Raw genomic sequence first — 15,916 nt, 5'->3', positions numbered from 1 at the left:
ATAACTGCGTGACACCGCGTGATGATGCATTTCTATTAAGGCTAATAGTTATTCATGAAACAAATATATTAAATTTGAAATTTCCCATAAGTATTCTCTCCTTTTTTTTAGTAAAAATACGCTATAAATAATTATTTATTTAAAAGAGAAATCGATTGATTTAATTCAATATTCACTAAATCATTGATCAAACATGTCGACTGATACGCAGTTGATTAAATTGCAGAAGGTTTTAGTGTCTTTAAAAAGCATGAAACGGTCTTGCATGCACTGTCGATATTGATCCCTTAACTGGTCTCTAAAACCGAACAAGACACGTTACCGTGTCAATCTGGAATTAAACATTCAAATTAGCCATTGTTATCGCTAAGATCGAAGTAATAGTATTGCAAATTCTGACGTCTCGCTCCATTTTCTTCTCATCTCCCTCTTTCCCTCGTGAACGATAAAACGCTCAACAACACGAAAGAAATTTTTTTTTCTAGGAAAATAATATTGTCCGATGTTATATGTATATATATGCGTATATCGCTTGCAGCATTTATGCGTACACAGCAAGGAACAACAACTTAATTACGAAATGCAGAATGTAAGCTCACAAAGTTTCTGTATACTCAAACATATATGTACATATAGCTCTCTCCTCTAGCTTCTCCTCTCATCTCTTTTTGCTAGTAATTAGTATATGTGGTAAGGGAAAAGAGAATAATATTATTCCGTTAGAGGATAAGGAAAATTTAGAGATTATAAAATATATTATAAACACAGAAAGGGAGATTTTTTGGGGGAGGAAGATAGTAGAAAAAAATGTGAAAGAAAATTATCGAATAGAGAAAGAAGAAGTTCGAAAGAAAAGATGACGATGGACACGCGAACTTTTATCTTTATCGACACTTTTATCTTATCCGAAGATACCGCCCTATATATTATGAACAAACAATGCTCCCGGTAGAAATAATTCCGCCGTAAAACTGCTCATCACTGGCGAAGTGGTTTTACTTGCGCGATATCCGCCGCCGTTTCTCCCCATAGCTGCCAGCTGGAATGAGAGGATGAGGGTAGAACTCGAGGAAAAGAAAAGGAGAAGTGTCGTAAGAACGGACGGGGTTGTCTGTCGCGTCGTCGTCGTCGTCGTCGTCGTCGTCAGGTAAAAGAAACGCGGTTGGTAAGCCGGTGGAGGAGAGTGCAGCGGTTTGTGCGCGAATATGTCACTTGAATACCGTGTAATGTGTTCGCAAAATTCCGGAAATATAAGCGAACGCGACTCCGACACCCCCGGGAAACTGTCGTTTACATAAATAGCTTGCGCTTGCTCTCGCCGGATTCCGCGTGCGGTCGTCTTGTGTGCACGCAGGTTGTCTCTCTTTCTCTCTCTCTCTTTGCCCTTTGCCCATCTGTCTCCTTCTCTCTCTACCTTTCCTTCTCCATCCACCTGGTGTGTACGTGTCTCAATATTTGACGGCGGAGTTTCCGAGCATTTGCCTACCAAATGCGACCAGGCGTCTCGCATGCTCAAGATCCCAGTGTGGTCTACGTGCCGTGCAACGAGCGTGATACCTTCCGGATGTGGACTCGCGCAGCGATCGTCCGCATCCGACTGTTTCGTTCACCGTGAAAGCGTTCGAAAATATTTTCCTCCGGGTTCCGCACCGAGGAAGAACTCTGCTCCTCTATACCGACAATAATATATGCGCGATAGTTTTTAAATAAAGTCTTCCCCATCTCCACCTGACAAGAAATTGCACTCGAATGATAAGCAAACATGTATACATGGGCGATAAAATTGATAGCTTTGCCTATTTTATTCAAATGGAATATATTTATTAAAAGATGGAAAATATTTTCGCAGCAGAATATTTCGGAAACAATATTTGATATATAATCAGCATCTTGTAAGGTATCTTTTCTTTTTATTTTTAAAATCGTATCTCTCTTTCTTTTGTAATTTTATAAATAAAACAAGAGATGTACGAATTTACATGCATGTCATTTAAAAGTTTCTCTCTTCTGTATAGCGTTACAGATACGAGATCGTATCTTGCTGTATTCATGTTGCATCGATATCGGTCGTACAATGCTGGTGAAAGCCTCCACGCTATAAACGTCAATTACCTCGTTTCTGACTCTATAAATTCTTCGGAGTTTTCTGGAGCTCGCCAAGGCACCATGATGCTTTAACGCGGAAGCTACTTTTGACATACTTTGCCGGGTATTCGTAGCTTGCCCCTCTTATTGTTGGCTCAGTCGAATTGCAGGATACCCGGAAATTTGAAGGGTAAAATACATAGAACTTATTCTTTCGAGGAAGGCGGCATCAAAGTTTCAAACTTTAGAAACGCGCGAGACCGGCGCCTGCACATTACCAGAATAAGTAATGAGAATGAAGTCTTGCGGAAATGTCCTCGCCGGTTTTTACTCCGGTAGTCGTTTTTTAAAGAATATCCATGTTAGAACATGCGCGGAATGAGATTTCTTTCTCCCGGAACTTTTGGTAGGCACAATGTGATAATGTATTTTAAAATGTATCATTACATCGCAAGAAAACTAAATATTAAACTTGATCGCAATTATATAATTGAAATGTCATTTTTACGATAATGATAGTTCCTAAAATATTTTATCATTTAGATAATGCATTTTTCAGCAATTTACTTGATCAGATAAAATCTGACTTAAATTAAATAATCAAATATTAAATTAAATAACTTTCAAGCTCTGTTCTCAATTAATCTCGATTTCAATATACTATTCGCAGAAAAGAATATATTTAAATTAAACAAGTCTTTTGTTTCTACTCATTTTTTTCTTGTATTACGCATAGAGATTAAAAACTAGTCAATGACGGTTAGTTACGATCGAGTCATAGATTCTTGATAAGAACGCACGATAGTCGGACGAACGCGGAAGAGAAGCTGGCTGCTTCGAGCCAGCTAGGGGTTTAGAGGTAGCGAAGAAGGTCAGCGACATCAGCGGTACCGCGACCCCGCTCGATCCTTCGTGCGTGTCTCGCTGACCGTAGCTGGCACCTCAGGAGAAGGAGAGACTGGTCTCTTCATCTTCACACGGCACGTCCTTAGCCGATGAGTTTCCATTTCCTTAACTACTCATTGCCGCGCCGGAGGATAAGCGCGCATCGCAAAGTGGCATATTGGATGGAAGAAGGAATCCCGTATTCGTTTCTTTCTTCCTCTTCTTCTTCTTCTCCTTCGGCGCGACGGGTATTCGGTTGATTGAAAAATCTAATTCGATTCGTGACGGGGGACGGTGTGGAAGCCCTTCAGTATGCACAAAGTATGCGGAAGCAAGACGATTACCGCCGTATTATTCGCCGATCAAGTCGCATGAATTAACTTTGTTAACTTTATCCGGCAGATATTAGCAACGATTTTATTAGCTATTTCTTAAACCGTTATTTTATTAACGATTCTAAAAGACGATATGTTTAAACATTTTTAATCGATGGATCTTATAATACGAATTTTATATCAAATGCTGGGTTTCGAAGCCAAATACCTGTGTTACATGTTAAGCAAATTTAATACATCGCGGTATCAGTTTTCGGAGTTATTCCGATACCATGCTAATGTTCATAAATTGAAATAAATATATCAGTTATCGTTTAATTTATATATCATACATATTTACATTCATCGCGCTTTTATCAATTGAGATACATTTTTACATCCCAGAGCGCGAAGGGGAATCGATATTTATTTAAAATGCAATATATCTCGAAATTATTCAAAATTATTTAATTTCATATAAGAGATGAAAAGATTACAAGCTTCCTTGATATTTACATTGTTAGCTGCCGACAAAGCGCGCGCATTTCACTCGCAGGATTTTCTTTCCACCGGCGTTTAGAGGCTTTAGTCACATTCAAACCTAGGAGTGTACATTACGACTGTCCCCGAAGTAGTAATGGCTGAGCCGGACACGACGTCGTTTGCAAACGTACAGCTTTGAAACTGCGCTACGGCCGCGGTTCTATGAAATTAGGAATGTTCACGACATCCTCCCAGGCTGCGAAACGATGACACGGGTGTCTTACTCTACGTTATATTATCCCGTTTTATTTCGTTTGCTCTCGCAATCTTTGAAATACACGCATCGCTCTGTGTACCCTTTGCGACGAAAGGTCCTTTAACAACTTTATGGAAAAGCGCGTATAGAATTGCGTCTGAATTGCATTCTGGTTTCTCTAACTGCTTAAATTGCGTAAAGTATCTTCATACTACATCTTTTGAAAGCTGTGAATTTAGGAAAGATGGATGAAAAATAAAAATAAATCCCAAGAGGTTTAATATTCCAGAAAAATTATATTATTTCGATTTTTCTATTACATTTTTTCTACAATTATATATTTTTTTATATTCTTCGCTATAATATATATAATCCTAAGTTAATTCGCTTTGTTTTATCGATTTTAGGGTAAAACGTTTTACACTCTATATAGGACATTTTCTCTGGGTGCGACTACCGGTGTCGCGTAACGCGACATTTAATGCTTGGTAAAATCAAACGCGTGTATTTTCACTAGGAACATACGGGCATGTGCGACTACAATCGCACTATGGCGGCGAGAACGGAAATGTAACTAAACAAACGCACGTTCTGGGATCGTGTTAAGTGTTTGCACGGGTAGTTGAGCTGTATTATACCGCAGTTGGGACAGCACAACCAACGCGAATTCTAGCCACGAGACAAATACTAGCGCAATAATTATACCAATGTTTTTATGACGTGGATAAAATGAAAAAGAAATTAAATTAAATTAGAAAAACAATATAACAGTATAGGTATATGTTATCTAGAGAGGTATATGTTAACTTTCGAAATAATATGTGTGTAGAGAATATTTTTCTTTATTTTGAATATCAAGTATAATGGTAAAATTGTAGAAATATACATTTCTTTTCACAAATCTAATTTCATACAAGTTACATGCAATAAGAAACACATACACTTTAATGCTTTTTCTGCTTAGCTCCCTTATTATTATCAAATCTTCTTATCAAAATTTTTAATTCTAAAAAAAATTTATTTAATTTAATATTGAGTTGAAAAACAATCCAAATATGTTTTTATTAATTAAAAATGCATAAAAATAAATTTGCATTTTGTATAAATTGCAGATAAAACTTAGGGGGGTCGCAAATATCAAATTATTTTACTCTGCCTAAGTAATTTGCTAATTGCGTCGGAACATTAGCATTTATTACAAATTAATAAGGTAATGGAAAATGATAAGAAAGAAATTAAATTAAATTAGAAAAACAATATAACAGTATATATATGTTATCTAGAGGGCAACTTTCATTTTAAACTTTTGTTTATATATATACAGTTTGTAATAAAATTTACATTCTTTATTAAAGAAATTTGCATGTAAAGCAATGAAGAAATCAGAAAAACAATTAAGCAGAAACAAGCAACGCTTTTTCTGGTGTTTCAAGAAATTTCTAAAGTCAGATTTAACCGCACTTTGATGGTTGATGGTTAAACTTAACTTCTAGCTTTAACGAAAGGTATAATTCCGCGCACGAAACCGATCGATCCATTTTGCGCAGGCAACGACGGCGCATCCGTTACGAACGCCCGTTAAGGACGTGTTTCCGTTCGCCACGTGGCTCGGTTCAATTTCAACATTTCGCGTCCGTGTCGGCAGCTTTAATTATCGCTGCACGCGAGCCTCTGCGAGGTGTAAGGCCGGCAGTTCACGATAAACTGGACCGACTGTCGCTCACCCGTCCAGTTGGCACTCCGAAATCCGGTTAGCAAGATTTAACGAGATTGAGACCGCAGATTGTGTTACCGGCAAATGTCTCACAATGTAGTTTTCTTCTTGTAATAATCACGATTATCTCTAATAGCCGCGAAGCCACCAGGTTAACCCTAAATTTCGTTATATAATAAGTAAGGCGAGATATATACGTACGTCTGTCTTTTTTCTCTTTCATTATAGTTTCTAAAATTCTTTATTATTAACGGTATTTATTGCACAGTTTGAGAAATAAAAGTTTATAAAATACAACACACGATGAGATGGGAATAATTGTGAGAAGATTGTAGAAAATTGTACAGTTGTCGAATAATTAAGGGAATTATGTACAAAGATTAAACTTCAATTTTTACAATAAAATCATGAATGATAGCTTCGTTTCATTCGTTGGATCAGAGATTTGCTTTGTATAGTACGTAAAATTCAATATTAACCCAGCGAATGTTCCATTATCTGAAAAATCGATTACCCAAGCAAACACTCGTCTCTCAATAAACTTCTAAAATCGATATCATCCCATCGCGTAACAGCTATGTGTTTGAATAACAGTAATCCTCGAATATGTCGATATTTAATAAAAATATAGTGAAGCAATTTTCGATACAATTTCAAATAGCAACAGTGTGAAGTATTATTTTCTTTTCTCACAAACGTGTACTATTATAACTAGCAAAGAATTGTGAATGAATAACGATTTTATGAATCGCGCTAAAAGTATCCCCTTTTTGTTTTTAGAAGGAATGTATAATTCTGCAATTAACATAGCCTGTGGTAAAAGCCTTAGTCAATGGTGCCTTGTTAGCGCAAAGAAAGAACAAGATAAGCTCTCACTAGCTTTTCACGCGCTTTGATATTTTCTTTTCTTTTATATTTTCTCAAAATTCTTAATAGTATTTATACAATTACTTAGAAATATAATGTCGCTTAATCTAATTAACTTGTTATAATGCGATAAGAAACAGAGACAATAAAATGGATAAATATTTTGAACAAAATATTTTAAATAATGCTGTCTTTGATAAGATTTTTTAGTTGTAAAATTAGTTTCAACTTTTCCCAAAATTTTTAAAAAATTCCCATATTGTTTATAACTATTTAGACACTCATACAAAATTTAAATCTTGACCACTAAATAGACTCAGACATCCGAAAGGCTTGATCACATATCGCAACATGAAATTTTGGACGTTGACATGAGAAGAGGCATGGAACGGGCACAACATGTAATAATACGTAATACGTAATAACCGACATTGGCCAACGGGCATTAGGGACGAAATCCTGATTCACGCTCGAATTTACATTTTAATTGCATTACGTTTGACAGCGGTATTAATTTTATCGAGGCGCCCGACCGCAGGAATTCCGATATCTTCGACGTGGAGCCATTTGGCTTATACTCTCCGCGCATTCCTATATATATGATATCGCACCATAATAGATCAAAGCGAATCTAACGTGAATTAATTGCTCGTGTGTGCGCACGATCGCGTTTCCCTCAAAGAATTATTATCGTGACTTGTGAAAGAAGAAACGTCTTTATATACGTTTGCGCGTATAGATATTGTATAGCTTTCGTTAGGATGAAAACGTGTTCTAACTCGCCATCGACCTCGATTGGATAAAAGTGTGTGACACGCTATGCGCGAACGAACTGTGAAATATAGAGAGGAGAGATATGAAGGCGCGTATAAAATTTCATCGGCACGATCCGCGCCGGTAATTAAAACATTCGCGTAGACGAGCGAACGCATGGCGGCATAACGTGGTCGGGGAATAGGCTAGAAACAATCGAATCCCGGCAAATACGAATAAAATGATGAAATATTCATGCTGCGTAGGCGATGCAGATTACAGTTTCCATTTTTCGGTCGACATTCGGTCGAAGATATATTTATTTCGCGTGTCGCTAAAACGTAGTGCGAAACGCACTTATTGCGCGCGAAAATTCTTTGAAATTGCATAGCTCTTAAATTTATTTTTGAAATTTTAGCAAAAAAAAAACAGAGATTACCATTTCTTTTGATCTCTTCGAAAACCAACGCCGAATTAACATTCATCGTGTGCATACAAATATTTGGATTTTTGTTAATAATTAAAATAAATACGACACAAGGCGTATATTTGTTTTAAAATAAAAAAAACTTTTTTCATCGTCAACAATGTTTTAATTCAAGTCTAAACTTGTGTGACATAAATAAAGTGTCGCGATGCATGTTGCATAAAATTGCATTAGCATAATTAAATTTTAATTACTATGCGAGGTACTCGGTGCAATAGCGTGACTTCTCAGTTTTGATAGTTTTTACTCTTACACTAGTTTATTATGGATCTATATATTGTAGCAAAATACTGTGGCATGCAAATTTATCTTAGATCGTCCAATTAATATTTGCGTATGGAGACTACATTTAGATCAGCATCTTTAATGGCTATAGTATCATGAAGAACGAGATACTTATATACGGAAATAATAATAAAACGAAAACATGTTTGCGCGACACGCGAGGAAGAAAACTTTGATCGCAGCGCATTATCGTGTTAGTGGCTACGTCAAGTAATTACTTTCGATTACCGGGAAGAGAGGGGTGGGTGATATCCGTCAGGAAAGAGCATATGATAGTCACAGAAAACTGCCCGGAGATATCGATAATAATGATATCTAACATGTGGTCGACGGTTCTTCGCTTCGAATCTTATGGAAATTTCTTACGAAATAAGCCCATTAAATGTGGCCACTCGACTAATTTCGCATGACCTCGGGCCGTCGCCACAAATTGCACGCAATCAAAGATCCAGATGTGCCTGGATTATGCTTTAATACGGCCATCATGTATTCCGTAGCCTGGTAAAGCAATGTCCTGTAATTTTGTAACTGTTGTATTTAAACCTTGGGTTTATGCATCGCGAAATTTTATGTCCCGAATCATATTAATTTGCATAGATATTATTGTAGCAGATCAATTGTCATAGCGAGATGAAGTAAATGGTTATTGGATGATATAATGGTTAATTGGATCGGCACATTGAGCGAATATCTACTTTAACAGATAACTATTATTTATTATTAGAGTAAATTACAATCAAACTCGATTAAACAGTGTCCAAAATTATTCAAAAATATTTTTAAAAAATATCTTAAATTGTAAAGTATGTAATATATGTATTTCTCGTGTGTGAGACATTAACAAAATTTTAATTTTGAAAATCTAACTTTTTATAAAGAAATTTAATAGGCCGTTAGACTCTCTCGCAAGTAGATATCAGTCCCGAATTCCGTCGAACAAAAGCGCGAGCCGCGAGAAGTAACGATAAGCTACAATAAAAGGGAGTGACTCGAATGAATGACAGAGCCCCGAGCGAATGCCGTAAGATGGCTGCTAATTAATGGGGGCATCCATCTGACGTCGTCTTGCTACTCACGGGCCGCCTTCCCTCCTACTCTTCGCGACCGGTTACAAGCTTTAACATCGTACGTGCACAAGCAGCCTGCCTACATCAGCGACCAAAACGATTTGTAATCCAGCTAACCGTGCCCAAAGATTGAGAGAGTCGACTCGGTCCCGCGGCGCGCGTTATAAATTGGTTTCAGTTTCGTCCCTCGCTGGGTCCCGCTTACACATCGTCGATATTTCGATCGCGTTTATTTAACATACAGAACTCCGCTCCCAAATTGATCGAGAGACATCAAAAAGAAATCAATTACATGTGAATTTTTATAATTTTACTTCATCATCTCTTTTTTAAAACAGTAAAGTTCAAACGTAAATTTTTCGATAATTATCTTTTATACGTATTTTGCATGACGTACATTTCTTTTATAAATGAAACGTCAAATTTAAACATTAACGTAATTGTCAGTGATTACTAATTTTAACACTGAAGTAATTCTTATACCGATAACGATCATCTCATCATACAGAATAGTTAAAAGTTTTTAAGTTGTTGGTGTTGAAAGTTTGTTTTAATTTATAATATATATTATTATATATTGTATTTCTCTTACAGAGTATTTAAGTATAACAATTTTTACTTTATAAACTTGTACGTCACATGTATAACGATATATTTCTGTGAGTAATTTGTAGTTGCAAGTTTCTCACGCAGCCGAGTGTAGTGACTTTTAAATGTAACATACTTGGAATGTACTGCTTGTTTTAATCGATAAATAATTAAAACAACATTGAACATGCTAGGATTAACATACATATGAAATCATGGTTGATTATGTTTGTACATTTCTTATCTACGTTACATTTCGCATATAATTAGATACGAAATTACGTGAGCTAATTATCATCCCCTAACGTATACAGTTGCTTTAATTCTTGAACGTGATTAAAATTATCATGATAGTTTAAATTGCAAACCTCGTTTCTTCGTAGAAACGTCTGTATCTCACGTTAGTATCGCATGCGTGTTACTTCTATTTTCAAAATACACATACACTCACGTATAAACAAATAATTTTCTTCCGAGTACTTCATCTTCGGCGCAGCTGGGGGATTTAAAGCTTCAAACTTGTCGCTTTCGACTAATTGACAAGACATATGGGAAACATCTAGGCTCAAGAGACTTGGTATTATGTTACTTAACTGAAACTCATAGAGAGGAAACGCATTGTCGGAGTAATCTTCTTTCGCCAGCAGGTACTCGGGCGATACCAAAGAACAATGGGCTTGGTATAATGAAAATCTTGCGTTATCCGGCATGCGTTTGATCTTTATAGCGTTTAATATCGAACATATAAAATTATATTCTGCAGAATTCGTAATCTCTGTCCCGAGGGATTGCTTTTTACAAATTTTTCCACGCCAAACTCCGAAGAACTTAAAATTACAATTATATATCAATTTTCTAATTTTAATTAAATTCTCTCGCATCTTCAATCGCGGCATTAATTATATATGAATGAAAAAGGGCTTTTATATATACGGCTTCATGATTTTGAAATGTACATATTTTACATTTGAATTGCAAATATTTGGGTGCAGTTGGTTATCACATTATTATCGGAACATATTTCTAAATTTCGTGAATCGAATGCATAATACTTTTGCAAATAATGATTGATATCAGCGTAATTGTCTTTATGCGTATATGTGTGCATTTTACGGTACTGCAATAATGAAAAAGCAGTTTAATTAAATGATTTCGCCTGATTAAAGCGAATTCTGCCGCTCATCCATATACGCTTATTAAATCGTTTTAAACATTGGATTGCTTTAACTATTGAGGTTTTAGCGGTTTGATGAAAATTGTTTATCGTGGCTTATTATTCGCGAATCTGTTCTTCAGCTGTTAGCTTTGTCGATATATCAGCGTTCACAGCGCAAATTGAAAATTACTAATTTGTTAAAGAACTTAATCCATTTTCATATAGAGAGGTTTTAAGCCATTTATTGTGCATGTAAAATTATAAATAGGATCAACATAAGATATTCCTGGTTCGAATTTTGTCGCGATTATAAATTATCTAAAGCGATTATAAGAAAAATATTCGTAAGAATGATCTCACACACACACATGTAAATAACAATCGCAAAATTCGTTACTTTTTTTACGTTATAGCATCGCAAAATAGATATATTGAGAAAGGGGAGGAGAAATAGAGAGAGATAAAATTGCCTCCATTATTTTAGAATTTTTAAATCACTAGTAAAACGGAATGTACATAAATTTGTGTACGTATGATTCCACATGCAAGCGACATCAAGACGCGTTTCATCAACAAAAACAGTCACGTACTTATCAATCACGTAGCAAAAGAGAGAAGGGAAAGGGGCATTCTTTCTTTGCGGTATATAGCGCGCTTTTATTTATATAGTCGGCCTTCAAGCATTCTTGTCATTCACGCGGCAAGACTCGAGCAGAGAGGTAGTGGCACGAGCCGTTGACGTATTATCTCATTAAATATCACGATATAATATAGAAGACCGTAAAACGATGATCAATTTTTTGCAATTATGAAAATTAACGATTAACGTTATCATAAGCACGAGTCACATGTGATGGCTATCGAAGCGTGATTTATTATTCATTTAAAATAGAAATAATACATGCAATAATTTCGCGAGTATAAACGGTTATGTATTTTCAGATGATCTTTCGTATTTTATTAATTAGTCATTAATTCGACTCGCGGAGAATTAATTGACAATGTTATTCGCAAAATATCTCAAATACAAAAGTATTGACTTCGGAATTGAGCAACATTGCAATCTCTACCGCGTTTTTTCCATAATATATGTACAATTAATTACAATAAAAGATTTGCATCATGTCACGAGTATCGTGCAAAATATCGCATGATTATCATGTTGTGCTAATTAATGAGGATATTTAATCGCATTTTTCAATAATTATTGTGGCATATGACGTGCCGTTGTTTACATTCAGAGGTCTTCACATATGTTGTCATTCGACGAGATTCAAGCAGAAAAAGAAGGCCACTGTTTGTATTATTTGGCAAAATATAATATCGTGACACGTTGAGATACTACGAAATGTCAACCGCGATCATTCTTTACAATTATCAAAATTAACGTAATCGTAATCGTAATTCGTAAGCGAAGATTATTTATCCAAACATGTATTTCACACGATTTATTCAATAAAATAGAAATAATGCACTCATTTCGCGGAATGTATGCGTTTGTATTACGTATATATTATATGTAAAACCAAATTTCTATTGTATATTTTTAATCGCATTTTAAGTAGTCATTAATTCAATTCATGTAGTATCGCGCAATATTAATTGCAGATGTCATTCGCAAAACAAAACAAATTGATTTCTAAAATTGAACGATGTTATGATGCGTTCCATTACAAAATACAGTCGTACCTAATTACATATTTTAATATCTTTAATAATTCGATTTTGTTATATAATATACGATAGTAATCTATAATAATCCTATATAAAACGAGAGCACATATTATTTTTTATCTGTATAAATATAGCGTCACCACGATGAATCACACACTAATTTGATTGCATGATTTTCGGAAGCTGAACTCGCAATTTTATGAGATCGTATTTCTGCATTGTTTTCTCATCATAATATAATAAGATTCGTGTCGAGAGTGCCTTGCAAAGTGCCTCACAGCCGTTGTACTGTTCTGATTACTGGATTTGTAATCGAAATTCATTGTGTTTTTAGTGAGTGCCATGAAGAGAGCAAAGGATGAACAAGAGAGAAGGACGAGGAGGAAATTCGGAGAGGCATAGGGCGACAATGGAGCAACTATAAAGTGAGTACTTAATCAAGTCTTATGAGTATTCTGTTTACATAAACGTATCACTATAAAGGAAGACGCATCGTATTTATATTTATCACTCAAATTCTTTAGTCATATTATCCATAATATGTTAATAAAATATAAATTATTTACGAGAGGGTATTGCATTATTTACGACTGCGATACTCTTTGATGGCATTGGCAAATTAATTCTGCTCTGTGGAAAGTGCAGCTAAAGCCGCGTTAATGGGAAATCCGATCCGTGAGAAGTTCGTAATTCGTTTGACGCTAATTATCGAGCGCAACACATTTCCGTCAAAATCTTATGAACCTCACGTAAACGTTACTTGAGCATTTTATGTGGACATCGTATCGATATATCGCTTCATATTACAGGCATCGTTGCATATTTCACCCTTATACAAGCAAGAATGACGTTTACTTATTAATAGCTGTATCGGTATTACTTACCTGAATATATCGACCAACTTTATAAATAAAATTAATTTTCTGTCAGGGTCGCACGATATAAGAGAAATTATAATCAACCACATAAAAGAGCAAAAAAATAAATTTTTTAATTAGTCTTTATTATAAAATTCGAATATATGCAATCTGATGATATTTTTAAGATAAAAACAGTTTTAAACGATTAAATTTTTAAATTGTATTTTTTTTCTATAAAATTCAAACGTAATCTGTTGATAATTTTTAAAGTAATGCAACAATATTTTATACAAAATAAAAAAAATATTTTAATTATTCTGTATATAATAAAAATCTTTTTATATTCAATTTTATTACAATATTTTCAGCGATAATTTGTTTTAAATACTGCATTTATTAATTTAGATTATTCTTTATTAATAAAATTTTTATGAGATATAATAAAGCTTAAACTCGTACAATTAAATGCACATGAGATGAGCTATTAAATATAAAAAAAAAAGAAATTGTTAATTAATTCGGATCGCTGACTGTTTTGCTTGATTATGCTACTTGGACATTTAGAAAGTTATCGCATCAAGTTCTGACCAGTTATCTTTTTCGGTTACTTCAACCGATTCAACTACGCGAAGACCGCCAGTATGTAGTTCCGAAGTTTATATTGGCTTAATTGGTTTTAAAGCTGTAACTTTACGTGAACTTTTCGGAACGCAAGTTTCGCTATACGCGATATATACCGCAATTCCGGATGTAACGCTGCTCGAAAGGAATCATTGCATTAACACGGGAGTTTTATACGCAACATCTTAGTCTATTAAAGTGAGAAGAAAGTTGTTTCATTGATACATCACTTTTAATTGAGAATAATTGTTTTAAATATTACAATAAAAATGGAACAACAAAAAAGGGTTTTTTATTACATATATCGAATATTTTAAATATTTTTTTCTTTATAAAAGGATTAATATTAAAATTTTTATATTCATATTTAATAATTGAATTTAACAAAGAAATTGTAATATTTAAATTTGTATATTATCATATTTAATAATTGAGTTAACAAAGAAATTACAAAAAATAAAAAAGATAAAAAATAACAATGAATATTAATAAAAAAGACAGAGATTAGAATTTCAATTTTTTATTTAAAATTTTTATCGTGTATACATATAACGTTTTGTGAAACAATATTATTTGCGCTTAAATATAATACTGTTAATAATAAGCGATAAAATAGTAACTCATTTTTTTCAAAAATTTTTTTAGCGGATATAGCTATAGTTTAAAACTTTTAGAGAGCGCGCTTTATACATATATGCGTATATAACATCGATATCTCATAATTTATTGACTACTAAACAGAGTCTATAGGATCGTGTTGAGCTGCCTTTTGGCAGTGATAGACAGTAGGACGATACACGTGTCACTGTCCGAATGCCAGTGACTAACTAAATCCGAATCGATGCAACAGAAAATGGATTGCGTGTTTGACGTAGCTGACAGAACTCGCCGAAGCGGATTATCCTACAAATGCGCAGCATCTGTATTCACTGATTCTTGCGCGCAATTGCATTGGAATTTTTTTGCATTTTTTATATAAATATGGCTTTATAAAAGTCATATAAATATACAAATATAAATATATATCATAATACGCTTATATTTTGTCAAGAAATAATATAATTTTCTTTTTTTTGACATTAAATTCTAAACGACTCAACTTTTTTCAATAAGCATAATCATATAATAGTTATAATAATAAATAATATATGTAAGTTCGAAATTTTAAAATTGCATTCTATGGTATAAATATTTACCTGTTATAATATCTGTTAAATATATAAATATTTGAAGGAACTGTACGTAACATAAAGATTACGCAAGCATTACTTTTTTCTATTATATATCTAATTAACTTTTTATGCTACGGCATGAAAAACGTGGTTTTACTTGTACTTGCAAGATTGATTTCCATTTTTATACCATATAAAAAAGTCGGAATTTTCCGCGGAGACGCTATTATACTCTGCGTATGAAGCGGAAGTTAGAAATGAAGAAAATGTATGCGTTCTACGATCGACGCTCAAATATCGAATGAAAATATGGCAATACGGAATTATTATTGTAGGCTATAGGTACTCTCTGAAAGGTATCTATAGAAGGTAGATATTTTCCCATTTCGAAGAACCACTACAAATATATATCTTATAGTCCCATTATAGTACGAAGAATATTTCGTCGAGTCTCTCGCTCTATCTTTTCTATCAGTTTTTATTTTAATATATATTACCTCGCGGGATATATAATTTATCATCTCTTTTATCCTCTTTTTTAATCTCTTTTACCCTCCTATTGCATATTTAATTTTTGTTTAAAGAAGCGACATAACATTGCTATTCAAACTATCTAACATTTTAATCGCTCTTTTTTAAAAATAAGTAT

At 34.1% G+C, this 15,916-nt stretch overlaps 1 long non-coding RNA gene across 1 annotated transcript in view; it reads left to right on the top strand.

The window, feature by feature from the left end:
• Window positions 1–15,916, top strand: part of LOC145935748 (uncharacterized) — an 82,200-nt gene that overhangs the window by 31,392 nt on the left and 34,892 nt on the right. Inside the window, exon 4 of the long non-coding RNA XR_014425266.1 lies at window positions 12,949–13,039. This is a non-coding gene — a long non-coding RNA (uncharacterized LOC145935748). The remainder of the gene's footprint in view (window positions 1–12,948; window positions 13,040–15,916) is intronic.

Source organism: Prenolepis imparis, unplaced genomic scaffold (genome assembly GCF_030444845.1).
Source record: "Prenolepis imparis isolate NDT839.2.m4 unplaced genomic scaffold, iyPreImpa1.0 SCAF_4, whole genome shotgun sequence".
NCBI lineage: Eukaryota > Metazoa > Arthropoda > Insecta > Hymenoptera > Formicidae > Prenolepis > Prenolepis imparis.
This window is presented reverse-complemented; position numbering and strand designations above follow the sequence as displayed.